Source organism: Neovison vison, chromosome 1 (assembly GCF_020171115.1).
Source record: "Neovison vison isolate M4711 chromosome 1, ASM_NN_V1, whole genome shotgun sequence".
In the NCBI taxonomy this organism is placed as follows: Eukaryota; Metazoa; Chordata; class Mammalia; order Carnivora; family Mustelidae; genus Neogale; species Neogale vison.
In genome coordinates this window covers 199029882-199043864 of record NC_058091.1, presented here as the reverse complement: position 1 = coordinate 199043864, position 13983 = coordinate 199029882, and the positions used below count along the sequence as shown (strand labels likewise).

Below are 13983 nucleotides of genomic sequence, written 5' to 3'. Positions count from 1 at the left end.
ATTTTTCACAGAACTAGAACAATCCTAAAATTTTTATGAAACCACAAAAGATCTCAAATAACCAACTGAATCTTGAAAAAGAAAAACATAGCTGGAGGTATCACAATTCCAGATTTCAAGTTATACTACAAAACTATAGCAATGAAAACAGTATGGTCCTGGCACAAAACCAGGGACACAGATCAATGGAACAGAACAGAAAGCCCAGAAATAAACCCAAATTATATGGTCAATTAATTTTCAACAATGGAGGCCAGAAGAAGCAATGGGAAAAAGAGTCTCTTCAAGAAATGATGCTGGGAAAACTGGACAGCTATGTGCAAAAGAATGAAACTGGATCATTTTCTTACACCACAGACAAAAATAAACTCAAAATGGATTAAGTACCTAAATGTGAGACCTAAAACCATAAAAATCCTAGAAGAAAGCACAGGCAGTAATGTATCTGAGATTGGACACAACAACACGTTTCTAGATATGTGTCCTGAGGCAAGGAAGAAAAAAAGCAAAAACAAACTGTCAGGAATACATCAAAATAAAAAACTTCTGTGTAGCAAAGGAAACAATCAGCAAAACAAAAATACAACCTATTGAATAGGAGAAGATACTGCAAATGACATATCCTATTAAAGGATTAGTAGCCAAAATATATAAAGACTTTATACAATTCAATATCCAAAAAACAAATAATCCAAATAAAAAATGGGCAGAAGACCTGAACAGACATTTCTCCAAAGAAGACATCCACATGGCCAACAGACACAGGAGAGATGCTCAACATCATTCATCAACAAGGAAATGCAAATCAAAATTATAATGAGTTATCACCTCATACCTGTCAGAATGGTTAAAATCAGAAACATAAGAAACAAGCGTCATCAAGAATTGGGAGGGAGGGACGCCTGGGTGGCTCAGTTGGTTAAGCAGCTGCCTTCGGCTCAGGTCATGATCCCAGAGTCCTGGGATCGAGTCCCACATCGGGCTCCTTGCTCTGCAGGGAGCCTGCTTCTCCCTCTGCCTCTGCCTGCCATTCTGTCTGCCTGTGCTTGCTCTCTCGCCCTCTCTCTCTGATAAATAAATAAATAAAATCTTAAAAAAAAAAAAAAAAAGAATTGGGAGGGAAAGGAACCCTCCTCATTCACTGTAGATGGGAACACAATCTGGTGCAACAACTGCAGAAAACAGAATGGAGGTTCCCCCCAAAATTAAAAATAGAACAGGGTGCTGGGTGGCTCAGTCAGTTAAGCATCTGACTCTTGCTCTTAGCTCAGGTCCTGATCTCAGAGTCATGAGATCCAGCCCCAAGTCAGGCTCTGTGCTGGGCATGGAGCCTGCTTAAGATTCTCTCTCTCTTCCACTGCCCCACCCCCGCCTCTCCCTTTTAAAAAAAAAAAAAAAAATAGAACTACACTATGATCCAGTAATCACATTACTGGGTATTTACCCAAAAAATACAAAGACAATAATTCAAAAGGATATACGTGCCTTCATATTTATGGCAGCATTATTTACAACAGACAAATGATGGAAACAACCCAAGTGTCCATCAATATATGGATGGATAAAGAAGATCTGTGTGTGTGTGTGTGTATGTGTATGTATATATATATATATACATATGTGTGTGTGTGTGTATATATATATATATATATATATATATATATTAGAATTAGACCAAAAACATACTCTTAAATATAGAGAACAAACAGATGGTTACCAGAGGAGAGATGGGCAGGGGGGATGAGTGAAATGAGTGAAGGGGATTAAGAGTACACCTATCTTAAGGAGCATGGAGTAATGTATAGGATTACTGAACCATTATACTATAAACCTGAAACCATATAACACTGTATGTTAATGATAATAAAATTTAAAAACTAATAAAATTTAATAGATTTCAAAAGAAAGCAGGCAAAAGATTTAAAAGAAATATACAAATGACCACTGAAAACTGACATGAAAAAACATTTGGAGGTGAAAGACATTATTTTGGTTGTGATGACAGTTTCATGGATGTGTCAAAAACACACCAAAATATAAACTTTAAACATGTAAAGTTTATTGTAGTTCAGTTATATCTTAATAAGGTTATGTCTTAATAAGGATAAAAGGAGACTTTTAAATGTTAAAATGGTAACTGGTATGATTTATTTTCTTTTTCTAAAATGTTTACCTGTTATGCATAGTACTCATTCTATGGAAAACAAAGGACCATGTTGGTAGAAAAAATATGAGAAATACATACACTGCTAGAGAAGGGATTATTTTATGATATTACAGTCAAACCTCATTATTTATTCTAAGAGAGATCAGCAAATATACATGAATACAAAAATAACTTAAACATCACAAGTATTTAGATTTGAGTGTAATTATTAAAGAATTCATAAGACTGCACGCCAAAAAAAAAGCTCTGAGTATTGAAATTTCAAGCAGTCATATACTCTGGAAATACACTGGAAATAATTAGATTTCTAATCTTACCACTCCAGGCAATTGAGCAATATTAACACACATGAAGAGGGCAAAAAGAAACTTAAGCTGATCTTCAGCAAGCGTCTAATAACTGCTATAGATTTAGAGGGCGTGGGAGTAGATATAGACATATGCTATTTCATGAAGATTAAAAAACTTCTAACATCAATGACCTTTATTAAATCAGCAGAACGAGCCTACAGTTTCCTACTATCTTTTCATTCATTCACTTAATGAAAATTTATTAACTGCTCAAACTAACAGATTTTGTGTTTGACAGAAGAGATGCCAAAAGGCAGTAGAGTATGGTTAAAACAAGTGATACCAGAGCTGGAATGCCTCTGTTTAAATTTTAACTATTCTATGTATTTCTGAGGGCAAGTTACTTGACCTTCAGCTGTCCAGTAAAAGGTAAGGTGTTCAAACCCTGTATTTTCTAAGGAATGGATGGTCCCTTGACTAGCTAAAAAGGAAATAGCTAAAAAGGCCCTGGAATATCATGCCTGATAAGAGTGTCTTTGTATACTGGAAGCCATGGGCCATGCCATATAGTTTATTCTAACCATGTGATTTACGGTGAGTGCATGCTTTGATCCACCTGAGTCCTACAGCAAGCTTTATCAGTCTGATCTCTGTGAGGGCTGGAAACTGAGTAGTTGTCACTCCATGCCTAGTTGACTGACATCCCCAACCCCTAAAAGGGAAAAAAAAAAGACAAAACCCTAGACTCCAAGGCTCAGGGGAGCCTTCCTGGTTGGTTAAGACTTTACACTTATCACACATTGTCTTTAGGCATATGACTGTATTGAAAGATGACAAGAGGAGCTAGTGCTTTGTGTCTCCTGGACTCCTGCCCTTCGTGCTTCTTCTCTTTGCTGATTTTAATCTGTATCTTTTCACTATAATAAACTGAAAGCATGAATGTAACAGCTTTTCTGAGTTCTGGGAGTTCTTCCAGGAAATCATCAAACCTAAGGGTTCTTAAGGATCCTCAACACAGTAATATTATTTTCGCATCCAAAAAATGTATTTATTATTAGTAGTTACTTAAAGAATAGATGGGGGATCAAAAGAATTAATGTATGTTAGATGTTTACAATAATACGCAGCATATAATGTTTGCTGTCTCTCATGCTGTTACAAAAATAAGTGGTCCTAATAATTGAATAGCTTGGTCTAGTGAGAGAGCACATTAAATAATTAAACTGCAAGTGCTAAAAAAGAATGCATAAAACATGAGAGGAGCAGAGAGCATCAGTTCCTTCTTTCCTATCCCCAACTCTGTTGTCTTCATTTAGGTCCTCATCATTTCTCATTTCCTAAGTGAAATGCTGGGAGTATCCTCATAACAGTGTAATCTTTACAGGACTCCCTGACACTGTATCATCCACCAGCAGTAACAGCAGCACCACCACCACCACTGCCTGATCCAATATTCCTTTAACCTGATTCCACACTCTGAGAATCCATTCCAATATATGTTCCGCTGATTTCTATAGAACCAAAATTGACAAAAACGATCAAATTATTTTAGTGTATCACACTTCTTCCTGGTTTTAATTTTATACCTCATCCCCTGGGGCCTCTGCAGACTCAAGTCTGATTATAGGTCTAAAAGCAATGAAAGGTGGCAAGAATAAGACAAGATCATTGGCAGTCCATTGTAGGAAACTATTTTAAGAGGTATCACAGGGTCTCCAGACCAGGGGAGACAGACCTCCTAGGAAGGAGTAGAGGGCTACTTCTACTGGCAAAGGAGGTTCAACATAATTTAGAGAGGCAAGGTTCCTAGCTTCATCAGCTTCTGCCCAAAGGTACCCACAACTATAAGGATCCAGCCCTTTCTTCAAGGTTGCAAACTCAGATTGTGCTGTAATTAAAATACCCACATGATCTGTTTTTAAAAAAAGCTTAGAATTATAACTGTACAACATGATGGTTTCTTTTAGGGCAGGAAAAGATAAATTTTGGTACCTGGAAGTGGAGTGCAGCCATACTGAAAACTTAAAATGTAAGAGGGGCTTTGGAACCAGCCAGGGGGCTCTACGCAGAGTGTAGAGAAAGCCTAAAACACCCTGAAGAATGTGTTTATAAAAGTCCCTGAACTCTGATAAGTCTATGGGAGAAGACTTGCAAAAAAGCAAATGGAAATTTGAAGAAGGGGGATACTTGTTAAGTAGTGGCAGAAACTTTAGCAACACTGTCCCACGGAATTATACAGAAAGAAGAAAATATGACTAACGAAGTGGCTGATCTAGCTAAGATTTCCTACCAGAGTGTTGAATGTGCCACCTGGTTCATTTTACTGCTTATAGTAAAACTTGCGAAGTGAGAGAGAAAATAATGAAAGGGCTGTTAAACAAAAAGAAGATAAGACTTACTCTACAAAATATACTGTCAAGTAAGTGAAAAGCCAAGCCACAAACTGAGAGAAAATATTTGCAAAAGACATATCTAATAAAGGTATCTTACCTAAAATATACAAAGAACTCTTAAGATGCAACAACAAGAAAACTGGGCCAAAGGCCTGAATAGATGCTTCACCAAAGATACACAGATGGCAAATAAGCTTATGAAAAGATCCTAAACATCATATGCCATTATGAATTGCAAATTAAAACAACAATGAGTTACTGCTGCATACCTATTAGAACAAATTCCTAAATACCTGACAATAAGAAACACTGGCAAGCATCTAGAGCAACAGGAACTCTCATTTCATTGCTGGTGAAAATGCAAAATGGTACAGCCACGATGGAAGCTAAATAAGGCAGTTTGTTACAAAATTAAACATACTCTCACCATACATTACAGGAATCATACTCCTTGGTATTTACCCAAATGAGTTGAAAACTTCTGTCCATACAAACATCCGCACACAGATGTTTATAGCAGCTTTATTCATTACTGCCAAATTCAGAAACAACCAAGATGTCCTTCCGTAGCTTAATGAATAAATCAACTGTGGTAGAACCATACAATGGATTATTAAGCACTTAAAAAAAAAGAACTATCAAACGATGAAAAAATAGGGGAGGAACTTTAAAGACCCATTACTAAGTGAAAAAAAGCCAATCTGAAAAGAATATCTACATACTATACAATTCCAACCATAAGACATTTTGGAAAAGCCAAAACTATAGACACAATCAAAAGTTTATAGGTTGGCAGGGGTTGAGGAAAGGAGGGCTAAACAAGGTAGTGAAACTATTTAAGTGCAGTGAAATTATTGTCTATAAAAAATACTATGATGGGCGATACATGTCATTACACATTTGCCTGAACCCACAGAATGCATTAACACCATAACTATGTATTTTGGATGATACAGATAGGTCAAAATAGGTTAATCAGTTGTAACAAGTACACCACTCTGATTTGGAATGCTGATGGGAGAGGCCGTGCAAGCGTAGGGGCAGGAGATATGTGGGACATCTCTTAACTTTCTACTCAATTTTTCTGTGAACCTAGAACTGTTCTAAAAAACAAAATCTATTAAAAGAAAATATGCAGGGTACTACCAGGAAAACATCACTCAAAAATGAGGCTGAGGGTATGACTGAAAACTCCTTCATTCAAACTTTAAAAATATTAAAGCTGGTGCCTCAGACTATTAGTCATTCAGCCAAAAGGCCTTCAAAAGACATTAGAATGCACTACTGATCCTCTCAAACAATAAAGCTTCTACAAAATAAGGGCATTATCTTTCAGCCTTGTTACTAGGAGCCCAATGCATATAAAGATTTAATATGAAAAAAAGTGTAACTTTTGCTCAAAGGAATATATCTCAATAGAATTCATTCAACATCCACAAGATTTATAAAAGATTAATATATCTTTTTATTTAATATACAAAAGATTTAATATGACTTAAAATGAAGAGAGAATTGGGGCCCCAAAAGAAAGCAAGTTGAGAAAACAACTCACCTTAGAAACATGTGCTATCTTTCATGAAAAAAGACAGAGATACAAGGAAAAACACAGAAGGTAAGGCAAAGAACCATAAAGAATTATTCCCAGGCTTCGGATCCAATCAAGAAACTTCCAATATTTCCCCATCTGGACCTCAGAATTGCTATGAGCCAGGGACACCCTGGCATCTTCCATTTTTGCCCTTTTAGAACAAAACTATCTATAGCAGTTTTCCTATGCCTGTCCCCCATTGTATGTTCGTTCAGTATTGCAGGTGGGGAGAGGCAGATGGAGCAGAATGGTACTCAAAGAGCTGTGCTTGAAAAACACCCAAGGAACTATCTAAGCCCAGAGCTGATTTAGAAGATGAAATCCTGCACTCTGAATGATATAGTAACAGAATGAGACATGTTAGGCCTTGGGAAGCAGTGGGTGTACTCTGCATGTGGGAAGGACATGAACACCTGGGGTCTGGAGGGCAGACAGTGGCAGCCAACTTCCTTCGTCCTGTTATTCACATTTCCATGGAGTCTCCTCCCGCACCATGCCAGAGTTGACTTGTATGACCAGTACTAAACACGAAAAGTGATAGCATCACATCTCAGAAATTATAAATAACATTGTGGCTTCCAGCTTGGGTGCCCTCTCACTCTATCAGATCACTTGCTCTTGGGAAGCCATGCTGTGAGCAGCCCTATGGAGAGGCCCAACTGGTACTTAAGTGAAGCTTCCTGCCAACAGCCATAAGAGTAAGCTTGCAAGTGGATCTTACAGACCCAGACAAACCACAGAGGACTGCAACCCTAGCTGACACTATAACTACAACCTCATGAGAGATCCTACACCAGAACCACCCCTAAGCTGACCCTAAATTTCTTTAAGATACTGTGTGAAATAATATTTTTCATTTCAAGCTGCTAAATTTGGGGATCGTTTGTTACATAATAGACAACATGTGAACACCACTAAAGCTCCCAGATTCATTCATTCTCATCATCACTGAATTACCTGATTTTCCAATTCAGCAATAATTTATTTCCTACGTAAGGAAAATCTTCCTCTAGACTTACCAAAATGAGAATGCTTTCTTTTACTGTCTCTGGATTTTAAAAAATAGTGGGAAATTAGCTTACATAGCTCAATATTTTCAAAATTAACGGCTGATCTGGCTGAAAGTCTTTCTTCATTGAGAAAGAAAGAGAGAGAGGAACCTTACATTTTTAATTAGAACAGTTAAAAACACAAACACATATGCTTGTTTGGATAAAACTAATTATGCATGTTTCCTACTGAAGAAAATATTCAGAATAAATAAGCTTGTTTTCAATAGTTTGTTTTCAATGATAAAACTGAAATGTCTAGTTTTTTAAAAGTACTTTTGTATTCCTAATGCAGATAAAATTTCCACCATTATAATCACTCGCACTGTTCCAAAATAACAAAATACTACCTCTAAACAATACTCTAATCACAATTACCTGTCAAACATATTAGCACAAACTGATTTATCATATTAGTAACCTAGAAAAAAGTAGGAAAAATTCTAAAAGAACAGTGTACAAATAAAAAATGCTTTCATGCTGGCAAAAAAAAAAAAAAAAAAGGTGCAAATGGTCTCCAGTAAATCCAGTTTGTGTTGGATCCAAACCTAGAGCCACCCAGTTTAAAATTCAGGCCATAATCCAACCCATAGGAAAGACTCTACCATTGCCTTGACAGCAACTTAAGGGAGGTTACTTCAGCACACTAGGATTTTAAAAAAATATATTTTACAGCATAAACCATCACTCTTGAGAGGCAGTCAACACCATAGAAAGGCAAAGACAAATGACCACACATTTAAAGACGTTATAATGCAGGAATCAAAAATTCAAATGTCTAAGGGCACCAGAAAGTTAACACATGCAGTCAATACATGCAGTGAGCTCTGTAAGTCATAAGCTTACACTGTATGAATGTAAAGCCTGCAACAAACTGTAAAACACATAGCTCATTTCAAGGGAATTGTAATTTGCCCTACTGTTGCTATACACAATGAAGACCAGTGTGACTAGAACTTTCTATTTCTCAGGAGAAACAAAAAACCTGAATATTTATTTAAATTAGCTGAAAACTGTTTTACAACATTAAAGATTGTGCAGGTCCGTTTAGGCTGGGTATCTCCAATTTGAAAACTCTGCTTGATGCAGTATTATAGAGGGTATAATTATCTATTATTTCTCCCATATAACTAAATAACTTCCAGGGCAAAAACAGATATGTCAGTAATAAAAATAAGACTCCAGTAATCCCTTAAACAATAATTTCCCAGAAAGTTCAATCAGGTCAAAAGTATTTTCCAAAACCAAGCCTAAGATAAATACTCCCAACTACATTAAAGGGTGTTAAACCAAACGGATCAAGATGATTAATTTCCAAAAAAACTGAGTTAGTACTATAACAATTTCCACAATACACACAAAAATGATGATACACTGAAGAATGGGTAATACTAATCAGGAGAGTATTTAACTACTTTAATTAAATAAACTTTTAACTTTTTTTTTTCAATTTATTTATTTTCAGAAAAACAGTATTCATTATTTTTTCACCACACCCAGTGCTCCATGCAAGCCATGCCCTCTATAATACCCACCACCTGGTACCCCAACCTCCCACCCGCCCCCTCCCCACCACTTCAAACCCCTCAGATTGTTTTTCAGAGTCCATAGTCTCTCACGGAACTTTTAACTTTTTAAAAATGCCTTACTTTGAGTTGCAATTTTGGTTACAATTCTAGCCTGTCCATATTCTAAACAAGGCACACAAAACCAAGTTATGCCTTATACCTGAAAAGGATATCACTTAACACTCCTTCATTACCTTAGATATTAACTCTGAATTGTTTTTTAAATAGGAGCAGTGTGTGTACCCACACATAGTATCATTCTTGCTGCTTTCTGATGTCAAAACTCGTACAAGGGAAATGTGATTAGCACAGGCTAAGAACATCAGCCATATCTTATGACAATTAATAGTTATACTGTTAGGTATTAGTTGCGACCATTTTTGTAATGAGCTCATTAAGGGCCTTACAAAGGCCCAAATCCAAAATCTTTTTTTTTTTTTTTAATATTTCACTTATTTATTTGAGAGACAGATTACAAGTAGGCAGAGAGCCAGGCAGAGAGTGAGGAGGGAAGCAGGCTCCCCCCTGAGCACAGAGCCCAATTCAGGGCCTTACAAAGGCCCAAATCCAAAATCTTTTTTTTTTTTTTTTAATATTTCACTTATTTATTTGAGAGACAGATTACAAGTAGGCAGAGAGCCAGGCAGAGAGTGAGGAGGGAAGCAGGATCCCCCCTGAGCACAGAGCCCAATTCAGGGCTCCATCCCAGAACCCTGGGATCATGACCTGAGCTGAAGGCAGAGGCTTAACCTACAGAGCCACCCAGGTGCCCCCAAAATCTTAGTATTATTAGCATCTCTCCAACCTCCAAAGAAATCAACCCTGAGTACATTATCAATCTAGACTATACTTAAAATAAGTATCTTATCTGCTATATAAAACGCTTTGCTTCAACAACATGTCTTCACAGTGATATTTTTCTCTACAGCAAAATCATCTACATTATCTATATTGGAAAAAGGAACCAGTCCCCAAAAAAGGAGACAACAATACAATAACAGAGAAAGCAGCAGAGTACTGCTGTCTCTGCCTTGTCTTTAACTTAGCTGTGAAACCTTGAGCAAGTCAGTCATCTGCCATCTCATCTGTACCAAATTAATCAATTTTAATTTGCCAAAGAGTGATGAGCAAAATTGTGGTACAATTTTTCATTCATTACTTTAAATTAAAGTAATCAGTTTAAATGAGCTTTATAACTGAAATAGTTAGCTAAATGTAGTACCCAAGAGTATTTTCTAGACAATGATAGTGTACAAAACCATTCAATAGTTTAAAAAAAAAAAAAAAGTATTACCTTGAACTACTAGGCCATTAGCTATTCTGGACAAAAAAAAATTCCTTTCCTTCTCATAAAAATAATCCAACCCCCCCACTCTTTTTTAACAATGCTGAACATTGTTAAATTACACAATTACTCATTAAATTACTCAATTAAACCTCATTATTCTATGGATGGAAATAATGTGATACACTGTCTGAAAAATTTAGTTTATTCCTGTAGGACTGTATATACTGCACACCTTCCAAACACTGACTACTGAGCCAGATGAACTGACAGACACACTGGTACACAGTAGGTCTTACTGAACTACTCAAGGCCAAATGGCTGATTTGAGAACCATATGCTGAGATGTAGCTGGTGATCTGCTCTCTCCCGCCCCATCCCATTCCAATCTGTGGAGCTATATTAGTTTCTGTCACCTTGTTGCTGAATCCTATCTCCTCTGCTGCTACTTCTGCCGCTTATTGTCCATCACCCTTACTGATGTCCTTTGCCACTCCCCATTGTTATATTGCTATCCAGTACTTCTTTCTTCTGTTTCACCATTTTTAAGGGGAAAAGGGAGAACAGAAAGAGAGAATCTTAAGCAGGCTGCACGCCCAGCACACAGCCAGATGTAGAGTTCTACTTCACAACCCCGAGATCATGACCTGAGCCAAAATCAAGAGTCAGATGCTTAACTGACTGAGCCACCCAGTGCCCTGTTTCACCATTTTTGTCTCTTCTGTTTGTTTCCAATTCTGGATATATAGGCAAGAGACATGAAAGCAGACCCTCAAACAGATATTTGCACACTTCTGTTCAGAGCAACCTTTATTCACAACAGGCAAAATGTGAAAGCAACACAATCATCGACAGTCAAAATGATTTTTAAAAAATGTGGTATACACATACAATGGAGTATCGGTCAACCTTAAGAAGAAAACAAGATACAACACGCATGAACCTTGAAAGCATAATGCTAAGTGAAATAAGCCAGTCACCAAAGGACAAATATTGTACGATTCCATTCATATGAGTAAACCTTGAGTAGAGACAGGATATTTAGAGACAGAAAGTAAACTGGTGGTTGTAAGAGGCTAAATGGAGGGGAGAACAGAGAGTTAATGTTTAATGTGTATGGATTTTCAGTTGAGGAAGATGAAAAGTTATAGAGATGGATGACAGTGATAATTGCCTAATAGTGTGAGTGTACTTAGTACCACTCATATATACAGTTTAAAATGTTTAAAATGGTAAATTTTATGTTATGTATATTTTACCAGAATAAAAAAGATGAATGAAAAGTAAAGTTTACAATAGGGTAGGAAAGTACTTGATATTTACTTATCCATGGCTACTGTGTAAACCTTATCTGATTAAAACAGAGAGCACAAGTAATTTATTAACTAAGTAAATGGTGTTTAACTTCATTAGTGTCAGTGAAGAGCAGAAACATCTCTAAATATTTAAGGACTTCAGATTCTCCTCATAGAGCTCTATCTGGGCAGATGAAAAAAAAAAATCAACAGTCTGTCAATAAGTAAGATCTCTCATGCACACACCAAACCACTGAATAAATACTCATTTTCGAGATTCTTAAACCCTAACGCCTCCATCATTGCTATTCTGCGATATACCAAACATACCCTTGCCTCACCACGTTTTGCTACACTAAAACACCCATCCCCACAGCCTGCAGAGTTCACTCTCTCATTTCATTCAGATGTCTACTCATATGTTCCTTTATCAGAGAGGCTAAGCTTGAAAATCCTATGTACAATAGTATTCTCTGTAATTCTCACTCCCCATAAAGAGCTTTATTTTTTTCACAGTTTTTATCACTACCTGATATATACATTTACTTGCTAATCTTTTTCTCCATCCAGTGCAAGTAAATTCCAGGAGCACAAAAACTTTGTCTATTCTGTTGTACCCCCATCACCTACAACACCACTTGGCACATTGAGGGTGGTCAATAAATACTTGTTAAATGAATGAACAGATCGATGCTCACAGCATAAAATCATATTTTCCTCTTCGTCTTGGTACACTTCTATCATCTCCAGCCTTCCAACAGCCACCAGCCACTGCCTCAAAGCCATCCAGAGTAGGAATGATTAAAGTGGAATACCTAGTTTAAAAAGTCAGACAGAAGCCTGGTACCAGCACTAACAAAAATATCTTAATTAGACACTTCAAACAGTGCTTGCTCTCACAGTTTGTAAATACCCTAAATGAATACACTATAACCTCACCAATATGGAATGAAGTACAAGGATACAGAATTTACCAATAACACTGCTTTAAGAAAAACAAAAAGATAGCATGTATTGAGTAATAAACATTGCACTGCATCTGTTTTAATAAACATTACGAGGCACTTGCTAGTCCGAAAACCACAGAATTTTTCCCTCTACAACTTCTCAGAGATAGGGAAATACACAAATGCAAGAACACTAGTTGTTAATAAATATAGACAAAAATTAAATAACCAATTCTTGGCCCAAGAGATACACACTCTGCAGCATGAGAAGAGTATGTTAAAACTCTGGATATGAGAGACTAAAGCATGCTTCCAATAAGCACCTAAGCTTATTTTAAAGTCAAAGTTTAAAAACCCATTCCAGTCAAATGTCCCACCAGCGCCCATACATACATTTTACAAGTTTTGAGAGATTTTTTATAACTGCACTTTAATTTTCTGCCTGCAGTTAATGACATCTGGTAAAGCTTCCGTTGATTATAATTTTTGTAGAAAAAAATGTTTAATCAGACAATAAATACCGTCCCTCCTGAGAAAGCATACAGGGCCCATTACTCTAGGGTCTCTAGGGCTAACTGGACCCCACATGTTCATTTGTAAGGACAGTCAACCAGGGAACGAACGCACGTGCCCTGCCCCGCCTCGTAAGTAAAAACGGTAGGGGGAACCTGCCCTTCGGCGGTGTCCCAGAATTGGGGACACCTGTGCTCTGGGCATGCCTTGTGAGATGTGGGCAGCCTGCGGCCCTTGGGCTAACGATCCCAGCCCGACACCGACCAGGCCAGCCCCTTCCTCTGATTTCCGCCAGGGCCTGCCCCCTGAGCTCATATCCCCGCAAACGCAGGTCCTACCTGAGCTCTGCCCCCAGCTACAGGGCTGCGGGGGGAGTCGGGAGGAGGCGTGGCCTTCCAGCTCGCCAGACGAACTCCCTCGTGCGGTTGTTATGACTTTCCCTCTCGGGATCCGCGCCCCGACCAAGTTCGAGCCGCACTTCCGGGGTCCGCGGGCAACTTAAACGTCATTGCGCACGCGACGGCGTCTGCGACAATCCGGAAATGGGCGGAGCGTGGTCGCTAAATTGGTTCCTGTGGAGCTAGGTGGGCTGGGAGAGAGAGGCTTGTGGGAGGTAAGAGTTGTTCTATTCTTTCTCCGCGGGCCTTGGTCGCCTTTTCCTTTACTCTCTTTTGTAAAGCGGGAGACTCCAGTTCCTGAGTAGCCTTGAGGACGGGGCCTCCTTGAAGCCTCGTTCTCCAAGAAAATTAAAAAGCAGTTGCGAGACTGTCCATGCAGCCAATTGCCTACTCTCCCATTTATGTTTTATTCATACTTTACCCACTGCATTCAGCTCCAGAAAAAACAGAAGGTCGAAACTTCTAGATTTGGAAGGTTAAATTTACTTCA

The 13983-nt window shown here is 37.9% G+C and overlaps 1 protein-coding gene across 2 annotated transcripts in view; it reads right to left on the bottom strand.

Moving 5' to 3' along the window:
• The window catches only part of FAM172A (family with sequence similarity 172 member A), a 434833-nt gene extending 421247 nt beyond the window's left edge, over positions 1 to 13586 (bottom strand). For both annotated transcript variants that reach the window (XM_044265562.1, XM_044265569.1), the window contains exon 1: positions 13434 to 13586. The gene's annotated coding sequence lies outside the window, so the exon portion shown is untranslated. The remainder of the gene's footprint in view (positions 1 to 13433) is intronic.
• Between the last annotated feature and the right edge of the window lie 397 nt (positions 13587 to 13983).